The following is a 14,923-nucleotide window of genomic DNA, read 5'->3' as shown; positions in this document are numbered from 1 at the left end:
CTGCCACAGATATTTTCAGCAAATAGTGGCAACATGTAATTTCATAAGTTTAAAAGTCACATGCAAGTCTTTGTAGTTATCATGTAGTGACTTAAGATCCACCTGTGATCCTCAGTGACTTTGATTACTAATGTTTGTCAAGGGTATGGCGAGTGTCTCAGGTTTGATCCTAGTCACCCATAACGACACACAGTATGTACTTACAAACACTGAATCTGTACTCAAGTCTTTACCCATTATAATTTTAGAGGTCTCGTTACCTTTATCTTATCCATAACCATACAATTTAAAACAATACATATTTTTAAAGTTCTAATTATAACATGTCTATTCATAAACACTTTAAACCTATAAAAAAAATTTATATTCCTTCTATAAGTGATATGATTATTATCAATCTTAGCTGTGAGTTTTGGATGATGTATTTGGTATTTATTTTTAAATCTCAAATTTTTTTTTTCACTGTTAACACTTTATTTTAAGACTTTTAATTGATAAGGTACAAATTGATGATACATTTCAGCAAAAAAAATATATATATATATATATATATATATATTGAGGGCTGATCGCGCATTGCCGGTGATTTCGAGATGTTAACTATGGGCGCCACCACGTGGAAGGGCACGTGGACCCGGCGGAGTCTCTCACTCAGGGCGTGACGTAGCCCAAGTGGGGACGAGTTACCAGCCCTTTCTATCCTAGCTACCCAGACCTGGCCCGCTCTAGGCGTCGGGCACGCCACACTCCTAGACTCACCCACCACGTGATTAAATAAGTACTCACTTTATATTTATTCTCCAGATTTAATTTCACTAACACGTCTCTCTACACGCCCGTTACACGTTACACATTACACGGTTAAAAAGCCTGAGGCACGAATCGGTTTAGGTGAGGGCATGGTCCACACACGTGGCCATGCTGCAAAGTATACTTATTACACGGTGATGAAAAAACTCGACTGAGACAATTAATTAATTAAACAGCCCGCTGGCCGAGAGCTGCCCCGAGGATGACGAGCGAAAGAGATTCAGAAATACTTAACGAGACAGAATTACTTGGTCAGTGCAGAACAAAGGTGAAGTCCCCGGGGTGCTGGCGCGTCTGCTCTCGGTCAGTGATGAAGATGGACTGGGCTGAGCTCATCGCTCGCAGGTGGCAACATGGCGCCCTTCGCGCCAACACAATTACCGTTACTGTATTCTACGACTCCGTGCCCCGGCGAAAGTTGAGTAAATTACAGATAAACATTAAAAATATATAAAAATTACTGACAATGGAAAGTTTGTTACTATTTACTTATTTAATGATAATTCATATAAAAGCATTCCTATCCTCGTCCAAGTCCGTGCCTGTTCGGGTCCGCCCGGGCAACGTCTATAGTTATTTAAGGTAACCTATTTAAATTACAGAAAACACAAGTAAATTGCACAACACTGGGGCAAAGACGAATGAAAACAAAAAGGGTTTACAAATAATATTAAAACGTAGCAAATTAGGGGTGCGGCGCACTGCAGCTAAGCGCCCTCTTGCCGGGCTAGACACACACGCACACACGCACGCACGAGCGGGAGGTTTGAACTGAAACGGTGGTTGGGCGGTGTCATATCGGGCTCAAAGGGGCCGCAGGCCCGGACGACGTCAATTGCCCCCTCCGAAAGTAGGCCGATATGACAGCGCCGTTTGACAGATGGTTGGGGGGCGTTGCCTGTACTGTTTACGTCGCGCACTCCCACGTGGCAATGTTGATGTTTACATTTGTGCGGACAGGTGGCAATGTTGACATGGCGGACGGACAAGCAATGTTTACACGATGGAAGGGCGAGCAATGTTTACATGACGGCGGCGAGCAATGTTTACAAAATGACAGTTGAGCAATGTTTACACTATGGGGGACGATACACACGGACAGAATGGGCGCTGGCTAACTAACCTTGTGGGTGGTGACCCACCAGTTGTCCCGAGCCCCAAATCTGTGTCAGCTGCGGCTGCTGCGGCTGCTGCGTGTGACAGCGCGGCGGTGGCCAGGGCGCCGGCCGGCAGGGGCGGCGGCGGCCAAGGTCAGGCGGCTCGTGGCAGGCGGGCAGCAAGCGCGGGCGGCGCTCGGCACGACCCGGCTCAGCCTCGCCGACAGGCGGGCGCTTCGCGGCCCGTCGTGACAGACGGGTGACAGGTGTCGAAGTCCGGGTGACGGTCACGTTCGGCGGTGGGACGGTCGGGCGTCCCGGCGTCGTGGCGTCGACCTGCATCGCGACAGGCGGATGTAGGGAGCTCAGGCGACTCTTCACGGTGCGGCGTCCCAATGTTGCCAACTTGCGACATTTGGGTGGCGTCTCGTGCGGCAGGGCACTTGACCGGTGTTCCGGTACTGCGGCGATCGGCGTCGGAATCGGGCGTCGTGGCGCCTCGGTCGATTCTGGCGTCGTGTCAGGTGGGCATGTAGGCGGCGTCAGCGTCGGCGTCGCGCGCGTCCGTCTCTTTCGGTCCGGTTCATCCGTCTGTGCCTCGAAGCCAGGCGGGCACAGAGGAGCAAATCCAGGCGGCGGGGCGGCGCTCAGGCGTCTCGGCGTCATGGCCCTGGACATCGTGTCGCAAAGCGTCCTGTTTGCGACTGCGCACTCTGGTAGCGGTGACGACGGCCGGATGACGTCGAAGCCAGGTGGTGGCGACAAGGTGACACGAAGCGTCGGCGTCGAGTCTGGAGGCGTCCGTGGCGAGTCGTGTGGCGGAGACAATGCGGGTTTCGCCGGAAATGACCTTGGTGGCGTCGGGACGGCGGTTCGGTGCGGTGGCGAGGTCATTCCGGCGTCGGGAGGTGTCTCCGACACGAGGCGGGTGCTGGACGGCGTGGCAGACTGCGGTGGGACGGTCGTTGTCGGGCGTCGCTCGGTTGGCTTCGGCGAGTCAAGCGTCATCATAGTCGGGATGAGTGGCGTCAGGTCGGCGAAACGCAGTGTGGCAGGCGGCGGCGGGATCGGACTTGTGTCGGGAGACGTCAAGTCGATGAGCGTCGGCACGGCGGGCGTCGGGACGGCGGCCGTCGGCGTCGGGACGACGGGCGTGGGCGTCAGGACGACGGGCGTCTTTGTCAGAGCGGTAGGCGTCGGTAACGTAACACGTGGCGGTGCGGGTGACGTCAGGACGTACCTTCGTGGTGCTGGGGTCGGCGTCGTGCGTGAGGAGTCGGCTTGGTGCGGCGGTGACGTTCCGGCAACGGGCGGCGTCCTTGGCACGGGCTGCGTCGGCGAGTCGAGCAGCGTCTTTTCCGGCGTGGTTGGCGTCGGCGTGAGCGGAGTCGTTTTCGGCGTGGTTGGCGTCGGCGTGAGCGGCGTCTTTTTCGGCGTGAGTGGTGTCGGCGTGACCGGAGTCGGTGTCGGCGTGAGCGGCGTCGGCGTTTCGGGAAGCGTCGAGGCGTGTCGTGGAGGATTTTCCAGCGTCTCTGCCTCGTACTGCGCCTGGGTGGCTAGGTAGGCAGTGCACCGTGCGCACGTGAAGGTAAAAAACTTGCGCAGTACGGTCCATTCACGTTCGCCGATACAGCCACGATGCCACAGGCCGGCACATTCCTGGCAGCGGTATCCCTCGCTACTACCTCCGGGACACGACCTAGCTCCACATTTCGTCACGCCGTGTATGCGGTACTCCGTACAGTAGCCACACTCGTATCCGGCGGCGGTCCTGCCATGCAAGTCCCAACTCGGGCGGGGAAAGTAACACCCGATACACTCGTCCGGATACGGATACATATCTACGCACATGGTACTCTGCACACGAACAGTCCTCACGAACACATCAGCACTGTGTTACTTACTGCGCTCGGAGTCCGTTGTTTGTGCGCGGATTCCTGGAAGCGTGCGCTTGGCTGATCACGTGGCTGGCGCGCCAGAGTCCCGCTATGCGCTCCGCGCGAACAATAGTTCCAGCGCGAACTTTAGTTCCGCGCGCTCCGCGTAACAACCGCCTATCTCACACGCTCGTACAGGTCTGGTTTTCGCGGAAGATGTAACTCGCCCCACGTTGGGCGCCATTTGAGGGCTGATCGCGCATTGCCGGTGATTTCGAGATGTTAACTATGGGCGCCACCACGTGGAAGGGCACGTGGACCCGGCGGAGTCTCTCACTCAGGGCGTGACGTAGCCCAAGTGGGGACGAGTTACCAGCCCTTTCTATCCTAGCTACCCAGACCTGGCCCGCTCTAGGCGTCGGGCACGCCACACTCCTAGACTCACCCACCACGTGATTAAATAAGTACTCACTTTATATTTATTCTCCAGATTTAATTTCACTAACACGTCTCTCTACACGCCCGTTACACGTTACACATTACACGGTTAAAAAGCCTGAGGCACGAATCGGTTTAGGTGAGGGCATGGTCCACACACGTGGCCATGCTGCAAAGTATACTTATTACACGGTGATGAAAAAACTCGACTGAGACAATTAATTAATTAAACAGCCCGCTGGCCGAGAGCTGCCCCGAGGATGACGAGCGAAAGAGATTCAGAAATACTTAACGAGACAGAATTACTTGGTCAGTGCAGAACAAAGGTGAAGTCCCCGGGGTGCTGGCGCGTCTGCTCTCGGTCAGTGATGAAGATGGACTGGGCTGAGCTCATCGCTCGCAGGTGGCAACATGGCGCCCTTCGCGCCAACACAATTACCGTTACTGTATTCTACGACTCCGTGCCCCGGCGAAAGTTGAGTAAATTACAGATAAACATTAAAAATATATAAAAATTACTGACAATGGAAAGTTTGTTACTATTTACTTATTTAATGATAATTCATATAAAAGCATTCCTATCCTCGTCCAAGTCCGTGCCTGTTCGGGTCCGCCCGGGCAACGTCTATAGTTATTTAAGGTAACCTATTTAAATTACAGAAAACACAAGTAAATTGCACAACACTGGGGCAAAGACGAATGAAAACAAAAAGGGTTTACAAATAATATTAAAACGTAGCAAATTAGGGGTGCGGCGCACTGCAGCTAAGCGCCCTCTTGCCGGGCTAGACACACACGCACACACGCACGCACGAGCGGGAGGTTTGAACTGAAACGGTGGTTGGGCGGTGTCATATCGGGCTCAAAGGGGCCGCAGGCCCGGACGACGTCAATATATATATATATATATATCTACTTGTAAGAATTTAGGTATCTTCACTTAAATTTCTCCTTGTAATTAATGTTTTTATTGTTTTTTGATATTTTGTTAATACAATCAGTTTATGGGGCATGTAGGGTGATTCCTAACATTCACACTATATTTTATTAGTCATGACCTTTATTTTTAAATCACGAGTATACTGTTTTGCATTTGCATTTGGAAGAGGTTACGTTTGAAAGCACTTGCATGACTTGGCTGCAGACAGTGAGCTTTTGCTACCTGAAAACTCACAGATATTGATTTTAAGTCTGAAATATTATGCATTGGTGGAATTCTGCTAGGTTACATAATACTGCAAAATGAAATTTTGCTTCAAGGTAGAGATTTTAAGTAGAAGTCGATCTTTCTATTCAGAGCTATTCATATACTATATTCAGACAAAATTTAATTCTGACCATTAGACATAGTTTATTTTTGTGAACTATGCATGCCAATTTTATTTTATTATGTAAAGATTTGTTAAAACTAGTTTAACAAGATTATACCGTTAGTCTTGCAGTTATTAGAAAAACTTTAACTGTAATTTCCACAAAATTATAAAAAGTGCATTTCAACCATGCATTTTGTAGCAATACCACAATTATATTTTTGTCTGAGCTAGGTTCAGTTTTTATTTCTTGGTTGCTAAATACTAATTCATTTTCACCCTGAGTTTACTAGAAAAACTGGTTTAGCAGCAGAAAATTCATTCACATACTAGAGTTTTGAGTTAAACCTTTGATGAATAACATTCCAAGCACATATTAGCAGTGTTGAAGAAGACAAGGTTTTAATTTTTTGGCAAAGGCTTTAACAATTGTTCAAACTTTTACAGCTGAATATTGTGACATAATAAACAAAAAAACACCTAGCTTATCATGTATTATTATTTTGTTGATTTTTTGTGAATATTCACCTGTCAGTCTGAATATTCAGAAAAGCACCTATCAAAACTGTGGCACTTTACTTTTAACACTGTGTAAATTATAGGCCTTCTAAAGGATTGCATTATTTATTTACTAATATTAATTTAATAGGACATACGTGTGTATCCAGTGTCTATATGCTGGTGTAATGTAAATTGGGTTTTTGAATAAAATACCTACGTCTATTTTATTACATATGGACGCACAGGTATAGCAACTGAGATTATTGTACGTTGATTTACAAGTAGCTTTTATTCCCCTTAGGTCAGGCTTTGTCAGGAAATTAAAAGTAATTTGTTTTCTAGTGTATGGTTATTTGAATTGGTAGTCGCAAATGGAATAGTCCAGATGCATAAGAGACCTGTTGCCAAAATACCAAGTATTCTTGGAACCCCACCAAGACGGCCTCTGTAGGCTGGCTGCAGAGTAAAAATATATTGTCAGTTGACTTGCGGGGCTGCGGGGTCATGGCAAAATGTGTTCCGCGGCTTGACCTGCCAACTTTGCATGTAATTGAGAAGATCGCTGGTGACAGCTGTGACAACACCACGGAAAAAAATGAGTGGGGATGCATTTGTAAGTCCTTAATTGGTGTTTTCTTTCTCGTGGATGTCTTTTAAGGCCGAGCATGTGTTGAAACATCTGCGGTCCTCGTTAAACTTCTGCTTTTCTGTTATTGCAGAGCTCTTTTGTTCCAGTGGTGCGAAGTATATTTGCATACTTAAACACCATGACTTTCACAGATACTTTCATCCCAGTGAAAACATATTACTAAACACATTCCATGAAATAAAATCAACAATAATCTTTAATTTAAAAAAAGATGCTTGACTGCAGACATTTTTTTAATTTTATTCTTCCCAAGTTGTTTATTTTAAAATGATGAATGAGGTAGATGTGTTGGTCACATATACCTATCACTGAAAATCTAAACAGATACTAGTACAGACACACAACTTTTTTGCAATAACTTTATAAACTTATTTCTAAACTTGTGTAAAGCTTTGGTTGTTTACAAGAGTTTAATTAAATCTTCTTCAGGTGTGAGTTTATCAGGAAATTTTATTGTTTGGTATATTTACAGCTTTGGACATGATTGAATAATATTTAATGATGTCAAGAAAATATGGAAAATATCACATCCGTTTGAATGTATTATAACTCATAGGTGTAATACCAAAATATTTTCTTAATAAGTTTTTAATACGACCAACTATAACCGCAAGGGGTTGGAGGACAATAAAAAAAGAAAACTTTGTTTGTTGAATTTTTGATGCGATGAGATATTGCTGCAAGAGGTTGAAAACCATAAAAAGGGTAGAATTTTAAAAAATTCATAATTTTCGTACAATGTACGCTATCAAATTTATTCTAATTTATTGTAAAACCCTTAATTATTATGTACAACATTTGTGTGAAATATTTTTTTATTAGATCTACAATGACTGCAAGAGGTAGAATAAATAGGTGTTGAATGACAAAAAATTCATAATTTCTTTATTAGGCACACTATCAAATCAATTCAAATTGTTTTTAAATCTTATAATTTTTATCTAAAACTTTTGTGTGTAACAATTTTTTGATAAAACAAACCATTATTACTAGGTGTTGAAAAATGAAAAAACCTCTGGGTTCAAATAAGAAAATAAATAAAATTTCCCAACCACATACTCTTATCGAATCCATTCTTAATTTTGTTAACTGTTTAAATATTGACTAAAACTATTGTTTAAAAATTTTTTTTGATTACCCAACTATTACTGCATTGCATGGAAATAACTAGGTTTGAAAGTAAAAAAATGATTATTACTTTTTAAAAATAGTTTTACTATCAAATCTGTTTCAATTTATTGTATAGGTCCTAAACGTATTCTAAAACTTTTGCTAAAACTATTTTTAATGAAACCTATTATTACCGTAAAAAACAGGTGTTAATATTTTAAAAAAATTCAAAATTTCCTAGTAACAAATTCATTCAAATTTATTTAAACCATCTTAATATTATCTTAAACCTTGATTCAAATTTTTATACAACAATTTTATTAGTGCAAAGGATGTAAAATAGTGTTTGAAGGTTAAAACAATTATATAATTACCTTATTTGGCATATAATATGACATTTGTTCTAAGTTATTCAATGTGGAGGATACATTAAATAGGCTTAGTATTTTCATTCCATGGAAAATGGGCAAATATCAAATGATCATTTTGTAATATTAGAGAACATAAATATGTTATGTACAGTAAGTTCTTAAAATTTTCCAGAAGTTTATAGAAGTATACAAAGTATTTCCAGGATAAATAGGTTCTTCGAAATCAATATATGCCTGTAGGCTGTGCAGAAAGGGATTGTTTTATTTGCATATTTATAATTTGGGACATGGCAAAAAATTTACTGGTATAAATATTCACTTTTTAGTAGATAACAGGGTGTTCAGAGCCAAACCATACTTTTTGAATCTTATTCTTAGCTGTGGGACTACTTTCCGAGATTTTCAATAAGCTTTGGTTTTTTTATATGAGACTGTTTCAAAGTTATCTTACACATGTACTATTTCAAGCAGGAGTTTGAGTGCCATTTAGGTTTTTCCTAATAAAGCAGTAAATATCTAAATTTCCAATAATGCATTGTCCACATAATTAAAAAAAAATTATCATTAAAAATTACAGCCTCTCTCGTAGTAATGGTAAATAATTTCTTCATGTCATGCAGAGTAAATTTATATTTCCTGAAGTTAATTAATACTAATTTAAAGTGTATTTACTAAATCACAGAAATTATAATTTTATTCGTGATGTTAGTTTTACTGTTTCTCATAGCAAAAATACACAAAAATGTGTAGGTGTGAAAACATTTTGAATATTGGTGGAGAACTGCTTGTAATTTTATCTTTGCGTAGTCTTAAGAGATTTAGTTGAATCATGGACACACATGGTTTTTGGAAAGAATATATGGAAAAATAATAGTTGCATAACTTTTACTTAAGTGTCAAAACAAAACAATTCTGTTCAGACACTTAACTCGCAGCCTTGAAAATAAATAAATTATCAATGTCAGTACCTCTTGTAAACTTTATTTCAGTGTAAAATAAGTTATTAACACATTCAAAAAGTGTGTTTCTTTGTTCACATCTAATATAAAACAAGAATTGTGGTGCAATGTTCAGACAAACATAAAAAAAATTTTATGTGCGCCACTTTGTTTAACATAAATATCTGCAATGTTACTAGGTTACTTACTATTCGATATTAACACTTCCAAATTAAACTAGGTATTTATATAAATTCAGCGTTTAGCCAAAAAATATTAGTTACCTAATTTGGTTTTTAAACTGAAGTGTTTTTTTTTTTTTAATTATAGAGCCAAGGCACTAAGTGGCATGCATGAAAAAGAAAATGCGTATTGCGATTACACTGATATTTTTAGCATGATACACTACTGTGTAACACTGAATAACAAACGTTACCACCACAAAACTTAGATTTGTTGGCCTTAATTGGCCGACTTGGCACTGCAAGATAGATGGTTTCTTCAATGAGAGAGGTGCAACTCATCTTAAAATGAAAAAAAAAAAAAAAAAAAAAAAAAGTCAGCAGACCTTTCAGTACTCATCAGTGATATGTTAACATCTAACCTCGGTAAAGAGCTAATTCGTATGTTCTCATGTTGTTTATGTTGCAAATGAACTTATTCTACGGAACTCTGTGACACGAAATGAAACGAACGTGTATGGTATGATCGCCTGCTGGTTGTTAATATATGGGCGATTTGGCCCGCGTGTGTGGGAGCAGGGAGGTCGAGAGACCGGTTTTGGATTACCTTTTGAAGGCATCTATCTCCTCGTACGCCAACGCGCGCACACAATTTTAGCCCGCGCACTCAGATCACTCGGTGTTGGACCTTGGACCAGTGGCGTAGCCAGGATTTGTGTATGGGGGGTGTTAAGAAACATGCCCCCCCCACCCCCCCCCCGGTATTAAAGCGGGGGTCCGGGGGTCCTCCCCCGGGAAAATTTTGATTTTAAGGTGTAAAATAGTGCTATTTTAGTAGTTTTCGGTACTTAAATTTAAATATTGTAATGGTAAAAATTTTATTAATTTTTAATATGAAATTTGTTTGAGTGATGAATAAGAAATTTAATTAAAGATTTAGGGCTAAGGGGGGGGTTTGAACCCCTAAAACCCCCCCCCTGGCTACGCCCCTGCCTTGGACCACTGCCATACACAGACCAAAACGATACTGTAGCGCCTTATTTTTTTCTTCTTTTATCATTGTAAGCTTGTAATGGTGAAACAGTTTTAGTATTGGTATCAGCCAATGTTCCCAAATTTGTTTTTTTAGATGTACATATTTCAAACTGATGCTAAATGAACCAACTTCATCCGCAAATCTTTTCTACCTGTTTACCAGTTTATAGTTCCGTTCGTCAATTACTACAATTTTTTTTCTTTTTATTTTACGGCCTTTTAAATCGATTCGGTAATTATGAAACTGCTTGAAAATTAGGTTATATTTTGTGGTACTATCTTATGTGCCGTATTTATTAGAAGAATGATGTGAAGGCAATAGGCACGTTTATAGAAGACCATGAATCGAAAATTTCCTAATGCATTATCTTCTCTAAAGAACCGTGACTGAAGTCAACACCGATCACCGAAAATTTTTCATCAGCGACAATAAATCTAAGTCTCTTAGTTAACACTAAAAAATTATTTTTCCGATGCTGGGGTGGCAATATATCGACAAAAATATTTTGTGGTGGCCAAGAATACTTCCAGATTAGCGTATAGCACGATTGATGGTTGTTGCTAGTGGTGGTTGATTTTGAATGACGTGCGAAGATGACTGGGTGTGGAAAAAGAGTAGCTGAATGATCAGAGTATGCTTGTGAATAAAAAAAGTATTTATTTGAACCCATTACAGCAATGGAAATGAGCAGATTTTTATTAAAGAGTTAACTTTTCAACTCGTGGATTTGCATTCTGCTTTGTTCAGTTGATGAATTCCAATGTATCGTTTTGAGGACGTAACCTGCATACGAATGGCGAGAATACTCTTCACTTAAGTTTTGTTTATTCTCTCGGAACGGTCTCCGATTGAGGAGAAAGAAAACACATTGACATGAATTAATGAATGTTCGCCAAAAGGTACAACTGTCTCAGAATTCCCGTGTAGCGTTCCTACACAGGATAGTTAAATTGTTTGCCGACGTGAGGAAGGGCGTTTCCCATTGGGCGATTTCACTGGCGGGGTGTTGGCTCGTGTAGTCCCGGCTTTGGGGGTTTTTTGTGATTGGCCGGACGGGCGGGGACGAGCGCACCACGAGATCCGGAAATTAGTCCCGTGTCCCGTTCCGAGGCGGGACGGTAAGCGCGATGCTCGCTGGTGCCTCTAGCGCGGTGTCGCCTCTATGCGCAAGGCTCTGAACTGGCGCGCAGTCTTCTCGTGTGCGCAATACAACTACGGAAGCGGTGACCGTAACATTGTATGTCGGAGAAGTGAAGCTAAATTTGTATCGCGAGTCCCTTAAGTGCTTTCAAGAATCTGCGCCGTTTGTTTTATGCCTAAAAATTACCCTTAAAACACGCCTCTTAGCCATTTTAACTCTTTTAAGAATACAGTTCAAGATCCTTAATCCGGAAAAGAATTTACTTATCGACCCTCAGAGAACTCTTAATTTTTTTTTCTTTTTTTTTTCTTTCCCGTAAACACGCCCCACTCGGATATTTCGACTAGTTTTCAAATCGCGTTCGTCAACCGAAGTGGACAATTTATAGCTTAATGACAAATTGATTAATTAAACTTTGAATGCGTAGGTCATGGTGTAGCCTACATTCTAGTATAAATTCTTTAAAACTGTAGAAAATAAATTTCATTCTAAGTTTAATGTTATAATACAATAATTATATGTTAATATGTATTATTGGAACTTAAATTTCTAAGTTTAATGTTATAATACAATAATTATATGTTAATATGTATTATTAGAACTTAAATTATTACTAAAAATTAAATAGTTTACTTAAAAAAATTTTAATTGATAACTTAGGAAAAGACAGTGTGACTGACACGTATGTTGACTTAACACTTAAAAAAGATATTTTATTGTATATTATCCCTTAAGAATTATGAGAAGCACCTGTCAGAGCACAGTAGAATGTGTTTCTGGCACGATATAATGTTTCCTCAGGGAAAGTAGGTAATGAGATGGTACGATAGGAGTAGGAAATAAGGAATTATTATAATTCCAAGAAGCTAAAATATTATTAGAATAAATTTGTACCAAATACTAATCTGAATCTTAATTTGATTTCGGGAATTATTTTTCTTACGTATTTGTTTGTTTTAGGCTATTTTACGAGTCTATAAACATGTATTCAAAATTATTTTTAAAAAAATCTAACAGCAATTTTATGTTCGCTAATAGATGGTAAAATAGCATTACAAGAAATAGTATTTATGTAAATGTTGAATATTTTTGGTTCTTTTTTGTGCATGAATTTTAGTTTACGAGCAAAAATTCAAGTTTTAAGTTAATAATAGCCATGTTTTTGATATTTAGAGTGGGTACATAACCAATTTTAGCATGAATAAAAATTATGCATTACACTAATTATCAATCGGTAACAATTCCTAACCAAAATGCACCTGAAATGCAGACGGCACGTACAAATTAAAAAAAAAATCAGTCTGTATAACATGGCTTCATTCTCGCTGTATTCATTATTTTACTGAAATTAACGACTATTAAATCAAATCATAAACTGTAAATTCGCAGTATTAATTAACCATGTGCTCATCGACGTACAAGTTAAGTTTATCGTTGTTAAGTTTTAAATTGTAAACCAACCTCTGGGGTCTGGGCCCGTTCTAAAATGACATGGAAACTGAGACGGCTCACCCAAATGGCGACGGATCTCTTGTAACGGGAGTATCTGCGCATGCGGACACTTCCCCGAACGGATTAGCTCGGCAGTGCTGAGCTCTCACGTTTACACGACTCCAATAGAAGCAGAATATCAATCTGCAATGGCAGCATTGTTTTTGATTTTAAATACGTTAAAAATTGTTAAAAAGTACGAGCGTCTCAGCCTATATAAGCGCAGTCGTCTCGCCGTGCATAGGACAACTTTGGGATCTGAGCGTTAATCATAACATTATATTGTGGAGGAATGAAGAGGTGGTGCATAGCAAGTCCCTTCATATTTAAATATTCTGAAAACACCCCTTTTTAGCCATTTTTCACTTTAAAAACAATACAGTTTTTAAAACTATAGGAGTAGTATTTCAACATGTTTTAAGATTTTTCGTGAGCAGACGCCACTCTTGAGATGAGCAGTTCATAAACCTCGGGTTTGTTTTTTCTGAAGCCCGCCCAGGAGGTGTCATGACGAGACAGCCTCGGGCCCAAGAGTTCACATCACCAGCACACACACACACACACACACACACACGTGGGGATGAAGTCTAGCTCTTCCCATATACAGCGACGTGTCCGGTCATTTGAGCAGCACACGCGAGGTGCGAGGCGACGGGAGTACCCCGAGAAAAAACCCTCGTTGGAAACGCCCCCCACACAATTTCCCACCTGCGGGGAAAATCTGGTTGCGCCCGCCGGGATTCAAACTCCGGGTAACTTTGGTGACAGTTTTTCCCTTGATGTGCATCCCCGAAAATTTGTGAAAACGGCGATATACTGTGCGCGTTTCAGCATATCTGACTGATGTTTACGAGTTCAACCTTTTTTGCCCCGGGACCGAAAATAAGCTGGTGGGTTATAGACACGGTATTTTCGGTGAAAATAATTGCGAGACCAGCTCTGTGTGTATATAATAACACTGCGTCATCGTTATTTGCGGAGTTTCTTTCAGATGCGCGCCTACAACCGCCTGCTCACGAATCACGGAAATATCGCGTTGAAGCTAACTCGTCCCGAACGGCTGGGCCAAACAAGGCAGTGGCTTCTTACTTGCTGACGGCCGCCAATTACTAGGCAGAAGTTGCAAAGCGTGGGCACGCCTGTCATTCAAAACCGTTTTAAAAAGATAGATTTCTCTGGGCGTTTTTTTTTCGTTTCGTTGTATGTACTTTTTGCATTACAGAAACAACCAACATACAAGTTTACACACATTTTTCTGATGGAAGTGTTCAGTTCTTTTGCCACTGAAATGAGATCTCTTCTAAACTTGCTTTTAGTTTTAATGTATGAGTACCGACGAGCAGTTTGTATATTCGTAGCGATTGTCATAAGAATTATATATTTTTTTTACGTTCCTTCATTTTTTTTTGTTATCGTTCATTAACATGCAGTGGAATTTATAGTGACCTCTGTTTTGGGTAAATAAGTTTCATGAATTCAAATTCTCGCCTACATTTGTTGTAAAAAAAAAGTTGAGCGCTATGTAAGAAATGTACCCTTTATGTAAGATAAATTTCCCATACAACTCTATATAGGTTAATAACTTCCATTCCATGTTTAATGTTACAAAAAAATTGCAATGTGGATTTAATGGTTTTATATTTTTACACCGAGCCCGGTTGCAACGAAATCCTATCCAAATTTTAGTGAACGAATTTTCGTTGTGAAATTTTAAAGCATAGCTTTAAATGATTTACTTAGCGATTTGTTTTTTAACATTTGTGCACGTAAGCTTTCCGGGTGGTAAATAATTGTTCTCTTGCCCAATGCGTGGAAACATTTACATTTTGCTGGTTCAAAACAGCTTGTTGTTTGTACTTGAACTTGATCTCTGTCCCCATCCGCCACGCATGACCTTTGAGCGAAGCTAAGTGTCATGTGTCAAGGATGATGATGATGAAAAGCGCCGATGCGTCATCAAACAAACTAGGGA

At 41.0% G+C, this 14,923-nt stretch overlaps 1 protein-coding gene across 7 annotated transcripts in view; it reads left to right on the top strand.

The window, feature by feature from the left end:
• Nucleotides 1-14,923, top strand: part of LOC134531781 (nuclear receptor coactivator 7) — a 667,626-nt gene that overhangs the window by 535,252 nt on the left and 117,451 nt on the right. The window lies entirely within an intron of this gene.

Source organism: Bacillus rossius, chromosome 5 (genome assembly GCF_032445375.1).
Source record: "Bacillus rossius redtenbacheri isolate Brsri chromosome 5, Brsri_v3, whole genome shotgun sequence".
In the NCBI taxonomy this organism is placed as follows: domain Eukaryota; kingdom Metazoa; phylum Arthropoda; class Insecta; order Phasmatodea; family Bacillidae; genus Bacillus; species Bacillus rossius.
This window is presented reverse-complemented; position numbering and strand designations above follow the sequence as displayed.